Source organism: Aythya ferina (assembly GCF_964211825.1).
Source record: "Aythya ferina genome assembly, chromosome: 16".
Classification (NCBI taxonomy): domain Eukaryota; kingdom Metazoa; phylum Chordata; class Aves; order Anseriformes; family Anatidae; genus Aythya; species Aythya ferina.
In genome coordinates, this window is record NC_140315.1 from 10,643,081 (window position 1) to 10,651,130 (window position 8,050).

Consider the following 8,050-nt stretch of genomic DNA (forward strand, 5'->3'; position numbering starts at 1 on the left):
CTGTCTGATAGGAGTTTAGATAAAGTTTTCAGCAATTTGCAGTAATTATATGTGAAAGGGGAAGAAGCAGAGGGTTTCCAGGCAACATGCTGCAGAAGGGGAGTTTTGGAGGAAGGCAGAGAACCCCTCGTTAAACATCTGCTACCCTGCATGGAAGGTAGTGGTGATTTCCCTGCTCTGAAGGAGTTCCTCCCTCCTTTTCGCTCCCTTCATTCTTCTCGTGCTGCTGCTCAAGTCAGCCAAGGGAAAGAGAAAATCCCTGGAGAGCAGGAAAATACTTTCCAAAACAAGTTCTTGCCTCTGATTACAAGTGGCAGGTATTAAAAAAAAAAAAAGATCCCAAGGAAAGTGCCTATCACCTCCCCCGTAAGGACTTTGCTCCCATGTCACAATTATGCAAGCTAGAGCACAGTGCAATGCTCAGTATATTCAAGATAGTTGTCAAGACCAAAGTATAAACATTTCCAGCAAATGCACTTAATAGAAGTTTGTTTGCCAAGTGCTGCAGCCTCCTTTCTTGGTTATGACAAGGAAAAGGCCTTTTTCATTAAGTGGGGAAAAGTACTGCTCCCCTTCAATTAAAAATAAAATAAAAAAAAAATCCTAGGCCTTTGAAAGTAAATCTATTTCTAGCCTTTTGCTTCATGACCGATTGGCTCTAGAAGTAATGTACCCAGGGGTTACTTGAGTCCCTCCGTCATGTACTCCTTTTTACAGACCTTCACTATGGGAGCACAGCCCAGCTCCCAGATGGGCCTGAGCTGATCCAGCAGATGATATGGAGAGTGAGCTCACAACTGGGATCCAAAGGGGATGCAGAAGAAAGGGAGTGGAGGCCCCATTGCGCACAAAACATGGCCACGTTCCTGGGAGAACAGAGTCCGTGGGAATTTGGCCATCAGACTTTGTCGGGGCTAAAGTTTCACCCCAGCCTCCAATGGGGGTGAGATGCCTTCTGCCAGGAGATAGCAAAGACAGGGAAGAAAGGCATTGCAGCAGCAATTAAACTATAATCAGTATCTGCCTTTGCTTGAATCACTTTGCTCCACCCTGAACATGCAGTACAGCAGGGCTGGAAGCTCCTCCAGCCAAGAACTTGGGACTCCAGGGAAGGGGTGTGTTTGTTCCTCTTCTGAACTAACAGCTTTATTCCAAAAGCAACCACGGTTGTCTTGAGCTACTGTCGCCAGTTCAGTATGCCTTTAGCAGAAAACAGAAGCTTCCCGTGAATGAAAATCATCATCTTTCTGAAGATGGTGCTTCTGTTTTAATTAACTAATGTGCCCTATAGATTCATGCTTTTTTTCCTTGAAATCTCACTTGGCTTCTTTAATCGCTATTCTCAATGACACAGTTTAATTCCCCCTCCCCAGACTGCAATTGCTTTTTCCCAGGGCACTCTCACTGAGAACGCCCACGAGAGCCTTCTCTCATAGCTGGAGTGAAGGAGGAGCTGCTTCGCATTAGAGAACCTGCTAATGACTCCGGTATGACTCCACACAGGCAATGACAGACTCCCCCTTCCCCCCCTGACTGCATCCCTCCATGCTCCCACATGACAGAAATGTTGGCTGGAAAGGAGCTCCAGAGGTCTCTCATTCATCCAACCTCCCACTCAAAACAGGTTTGTCGCCAGCATCAGATCAGGTCATCCATGGCTTTGGATGGAGAAGTCTTGAAAAATCTCCAGGAGTGGAGATCCCACCACCTCTCTGGGTGTCTCTTTCATCCCCATTCTGGTAATTCTATTTCTAGGAATTTACCCATCTTCAAAACAACTCCTCCCACCAGCAGAGCAATAACTTCAGGATGTTTTACAATACACAACTCCTGTCCTTTGAGGACCTGATGACCCAGATACAAACAAGAAGCTGAACACCTATTATGGGAACTGGGAACATTAAGTCTTGTGATTAGATGCTCAAAATCCCCACCAGACTGTTCCTTAAACCTACAGTCTGGAGGCACCTGCAGTATTAGCAGCAAAGCTCTTCAGGCCCATGAAGTTCTGCTCCTGAGACAGCCAGAAGCAACTGGCTGCCTGTCTCCAACTCAGGTCTCATTCACATACATGAAAATAAGGTATTCCGTTTCTCCCAGGCTGAAGGCTCATGGTTTCTCAGTGCACTTCCATCAAATCTACTCGATGTGCAGCATGATTTATGCACCAAGCAGATACGTAAACTACCACTCATTCACCTACACATGCGTGTTTGCAACCCCCTTCCCTCTCTCTGGCACAAGTTATTCTGTCCAAAGCAGAACAGCTTTGGCAGAGCAGAATAAGAAAGGAATGGTGCCAGGCATCTTTGGGAATGGGTTCTTGCACCCTTGGGTGCTGTTGCAAAACCAGTCCCTGTCTCTTGCCCACCCAGGCAGGCAGCCAGAACATGAGACTCTGATTAAAAGGAGGCCTTTGGATGCTCAACTTTGGGAGAAAATTCTGCATGTGGTAGCAGGGCAGATGCCCAGGTAGGGCTGTATGAGGTGGATAATCCTCAAGAGAACCTGTTTTGAATCATCACTTTATTTCCTAGCAGCTAGCTTGGATGGCTCATTGCCTGGCTGCTAGCAGGGCTCACAGAAGAGTCGTGACCATTCTGGTGAAAATGTCTTGGTCCTGGTATGTTGGCCACCACCAACACACACACACACACACACACACACAGATCCCACAGAGGAAGCAGAGGAAGGATCCAATAACTACAAATCAGAGGAAGATGAAATTCCAGCCTCCAAACAGAGGGCGCTTTTCTGTAAAAATAAGTTTAAAATAATCTGGGATTGGAACAACTCATGAGGGGTTGTAAATGGATATTCCATTGCTTGGAAATTGGAGGGAAAAGTTTGGATATTTTCCCAAGATTAATTTTAATCAAATTAGGAATTAATCCAGACATGTCCTATGGTCTATTATACATATGAAATCAGATTAGGTGGTCACAGTGGTTTCTTCTGGTCTTTTACAATCACTGAAAAAAAAAAAAGTCATTGTGGCCATAGTGAAACAGTGAAGAAATACACCACTGAACTAGAAGGGAGGCTAACAGACATGAAAATATTATGAATTCTAGAAGTTATATAATAGATTGCATTCACTTCAGCAAGAATTCCACCATTGTTATTTTTTTTCCACATTTAATTTAAAGAGGCAATATCCTTTTAAGCTTCCATTCTGCAGCAGGGTAGATTAAATTTAAAATAGAAAAGTGCTGCAGAATAGATCGAGGGATGTTCAGGGCTGGAGGACAACTTAATGAAGCAGAAACTGAAATACCATACGTCTCCAATAGCCTTAATTTATACAAATATTATCTTTGTGTCTTTCATAACATGATGCAGAGGAGTTGAGAGTACAGTGTAATTCCTTAGCTTTTCAAGATAATTTTATCCATTTTAGTACCTGGGTTTGAAACCAGCCCAATTCAAACCAAAAGAGCTATAAAGATTTTTGCTCTAATTGCTGAAACAGGCTTGCACATATAAAATCAGTGTAATGGTTGGAAAGGGCTGCATGGTGTATAAATAGGGAAAAGTCCTGGACCACCTCGAGTCCAGTCCTGCCATGGTTGTTTGGAGCGGTCAGTGCTGACACATGCAGACCCTTGGGACTGGGGCAGAATCCACTGTGACGGGGACTGGAAACCCTCCTGACACAGGTGTACTTTCCAATCCAGCACCCCGTGCTGTAGCTGGCTTGGTTTTGTGGGACCGTACTGGGTCCCACAATTTTTTTTTTTTCCCATTCCACACCAAGCTCAGGAATCAGGTGAACAGGACTGCGGCCCCAGCTCACTTGGTGCTAGCAATAAAAACCAGAGCAGCAGCAGGAGCAGGAGAGAGCTCTAGTGTGGTGTGTAATTGAGATGGGGTTTATTTCCAGCTGGAGGAGGATTACAGGCTGGCTTAGGCTGGGAGAAGGATCAGGGTGCAGTAAAGGATGGGGACAACCACAGGCAGTCCTCTCTGCTGTGGCCCAGGCTGACCAGGGACTAGGGAGCAGTGTCACCAAAGCAAGCAGCTTGCTCCGTGCTGTGATCATAGAGGAGAAAAGTCTGAAGCACCCCTCTCCAAGGTTCTGCCCCAGCAGGTTGTGAGGGGGACACAGTGGCCCTGCAAGAGGAGGCAGCTGCCCCTTGCCCCAGCCTCCCCTGAGTGCCTCCTCCTGTGCGGGGAGCTGCACCCATGCCAGGGGCTGTCCCCATCACTTCCATGGCCCCATTCCCCCACAGTGACTGCTCCCCTTCCCTCGCAGCCTTTCTGGCTGAATGTAAAAATGCTCAACACTTTCATGTTAGAAGTAATAACTTTTGGCCTGCTTGACCTCTCAAATATTTTGGGATCTCAGCACACTCTGTAGGATAGCAGAGCTATCTCTGCTTCCCACTCATTGCGTGATCCCAGTTAAGTGAGCCTCTCTGTGAATTAATTTTCCTTTCTGGGAGGCAAAATAATATCATTTACTATCCTCTGAAAGAGACTTTGAAACTTAAATGGGAGGTATCTAATGTTTAGCACTTATTTATTCACAGATGTTTGAATCTGTTCAAGACATGTAGAACTGGGCTTTTTTCTTTTTACTCAGCATGTTAGAAGTGGGGAGAAAGAAAGAGAAAGAAAAAACATGTTGCTGGAAGACATCTTCATTCTGAATAAAAGTAGAGTTCATTAGTGAAGAGGGTTCATCATTTCTTTATTCTTCACAACATGCATTTTCATGATTGGTTACAAGTCTGGCATTGCTTCTCCCTTCATATGCTGCCAAGAGTTTTCTATGATCTTAATTTTTCCCCCTCTATGGAAATCTAAGGAAAAAAAATTCCATATATTAGTCTGCAAGCATTTGATTGACACATAGATTAATGTTACACAATTAAGGAGTGTTATCAGGTGAGTGCTTCAAAAATCACAATATTTCACAGGCAGGCAGGCTTCCTGACACCACGGTAAGTAGAAATACTTTATAAAAATTATTTAGAATCACCATCTATCATCATGAAAAACCTTGTGTTGTGCTAAAATAATTGACAGGTTGATAGCTGTGAAATGTTTCCAATCCAATAAAATACAACATGGTATTTCCAATAACAACACCGATATGCAAGGATTTACAATGGTTACCAATTTATTACGGAGATGATGGAGTTCTAATTTGTGAGCAACTTGCATGTATTTCAACTCCATGATCAGTGTCCTTCAAACTATTGCTAATCCAGTCATTTCTTTCATGAATAAACGAGCCATGAATATGCATATTAGATGTAGCACAGCATGGGCTGCTCTGCCACCTTACATCCAGAAGGTCACGGACATTTCTTAGATGCTAAATATTCCCTCCACCTCAGCTAGGTATCAAGCAGCTCCTCGGTTTCCTAATGCTGTTAAAAGGAGGTGTAATTGGGTAGAAACCCTCACGTATTTACTCCCTGGTGGTTCACGTGGAAGAGGGGCTAGAATTAAAAGAATGGGGTTGGAAATGAACCTGCCAGACACTCGCAGGCAGCTCATCAGTCAGTGAAGCTGATGGCTCTGCCTCCTCCAGCAGCACTGCACAGCCCTCAGCTGGGGCTAGGAGCTCAGCTGCAATCGCCTTGCTGATCCATCTCAGCTGGGCTGGGTAAATCCTCTGCTCCATCCCCTGCTTGGAAATACCATCAAGGATCTTCAAATAAAAAATCAAATTCCTGCATCAGCCAGGCCCCTTGGTACTGGTGGAGGATGCACCTCTCCCTGCCTTCTCGTCTTCCCTTCCCTCCCAAGAGGTGTGAAGGCAGTATGGGCTTCTCTGTTACCCAGGAGAATCAAAAACAAAAACAAACAAAAAACATTTTGGAAGGTGAAAGACCTCTTCCATTCACTCATTTCGCTTGTGTCCTTGGAGTTAAGGAGGTAATTTGGATCTTAACCAAGGGTTTATGCCGCAGAAGGACTCTGACATTGGTGGAGAGTAAAGGGAATGAGGCTTCTGCTAAAACAACCCCCAAAAAAGTCACAGAGGTTCCTGACTCAGACCTCTTCTCAGGGCTACAGGAACACAAACAGCAGCAGGTAAAATCTGTGGCTTTTTATGCAAGTTTTGTTTAAAAGAGAAATACCTTTGGACTGTTTTTTTCTTGTAAGGCAAACATTTGTTTTAAGCAACCATCCAGATATTTCCAGCAAGGTTCAAGTACCAGGGATTTCCTTTCCACACCCTGCCCCCAAAATTAACAAGAGAGAAGGCACATAATATCCTAGAGTAACAATTAACCTTCAGCAGGCTTCCTTGTCACACAGCGTATGCAGATTCAGGAGGAAGAAAAGCTCAAATGAATGCACACCAAAGTACCGTCCTTTCTGATCCTTACTGGAGGACACAGGTTCATAAAGAAGTCCGTTAAAAAAATGGACCCAATTCTGCAATGGGCTCTTGTGAGGCACCAGGGTAAATGTGGTTGTCCTTCTCCAAGGTCTCATTGCAAGTCTAGAACTTTCAACAGGAATTTACTTAATTACTGGGTTATTGAAATCCCATTTGTAACTATATTTACACCTAACCATATATACAACTAGATAACTCTATGTAATTATATACATAGTCATAGTTATACACACTGTTAGAATGAACGTGACTACCATTGCGTTTGCAATTATCTGACATTTTTCACCAGATGAGCTCAGTGGACATCAAAAACTCCAACCTGGAAGCAGAAAATGCTGAGTTTTCCAGCAGTAACCTATGAAGGGAATGAGTGTGGAGTTCCCACTTCCCACCCAATGTGGCTCTGGTCTCCATCTGTAAAAAAAAATAAAATCTTACTGTTCTAACTATGGCAATTCTTCTCCAAAGGATGCTTTTGTTGTCAGAGACGTGCTTGTGTTTCCAGTGTTATGTGTAATTGCTCCAAGAGGAGAGATATTACAGGAGGTTATTAAATTATTTACACGGTACGCAGGATTGGATTATAATTTCCAGAGGAAAGAAGCCCAACACCCATCCAAAGTTATTCAAACAGATTAAATATAGCCACTGGTCTTAAATCCAGGCAGTGGGCTGGTTTCACCACTGCATGAAATAAATCTGGGTAGGTCAGATTGGCTCCCCCGCCACTGCCCATTTTCTTTACCCAACCTGACTTAGACCACTTCACTCAAATATTTTATTTCACATGTTGCTGGCAAAAGCATCAAAACCATAGCTGGGCTTGTATTACAGCTGACAAATCACAGTAATTTGTGATCAGAGCTACTGCAGTTTCTTGGAGCAACTCGTGCAGCCATGGGGGCCAAGTGCGACTGCCTGCCCTGCGACAATTACCTGCTAGAATTTCTGGGAGCTGCCAAGTAATTCGGGTTAACAGCTCTTTTCCTTGCAGAGGCACCTTGCAAAGCAGGGCTGGCCCCACGGTACCTCATGGGATCGGTCCCAGCATTCAGAGGAGCTGCATTACTGGGATTAAATTGGCCACAGAGGTCTGTGATGTTGAGAAGATTGTTATTGTCAATGAAAACAAAACAAAGCCAATTTAACAGCTCTCTGAGCATCCCTGGTCAATGGAGGAGGTTAGCCCTAGGAATTAAAATAGGACCCTGTCCTGCTTTTCATCCATGCTGTCACCTGCTGTGTTCCACTGATGGATGTGAATGGTTGCAGGTCCCTGCATGGGGAGAGCAAGGGCTGCTCCCTAGTACATGTTGCCACCACAGTCATTTTACAGCTGACAAAATTACACATTTTTTTTTTTTTTTAAGAGTGCTTTAAATTCCTTGAGAAACCCAAGTAATCTGCTTGTAATGAAAAGTGAAACCCTCAACATCATTTCAAGGTACAAACACTTGTTCTGTTCAGGAGAAGTTTCAGGGCCTCTTTTTCTAAATTTAGCCAGGTTTCAACATTACTGGAGGACAACCAGTCACAGCCTGGATTCCTCATTTGATTTTGCCCTTTCTTTTTAAGGGTTCCTTTATTTGTCTGAAGCATTACAGAACATACTTTAAAGTTGATGCATTTCGATCATTCACATTTTACAAGCTGAGTTTTCAGCTTGCAGCTCCTGGCTTTGCCAAGAAG

The 8,050-nt window shown here is 44.0% G+C and overlaps 1 long non-coding RNA gene across 1 annotated transcript; it reads right to left on the minus strand.

Moving 5' to 3' along the window:
• Nucleotides 1–4,603: 4,603 nt before the first annotated feature.
• Nucleotides 4,604–7,402, minus strand: LOC311445928. Its single transcript, XR_014698679.1, has 3 exons — nucleotides 7,298–7,402; nucleotides 6,681–6,775; nucleotides 4,604–4,805 (listed from the first exon to the last, which is right to left on the minus strand). It is a non-coding gene; the product is annotated as an uncharacterized lncRNA (long non-coding RNA).
• Between the last annotated feature and the right edge of the window lie 648 nt (nucleotides 7,403–8,050).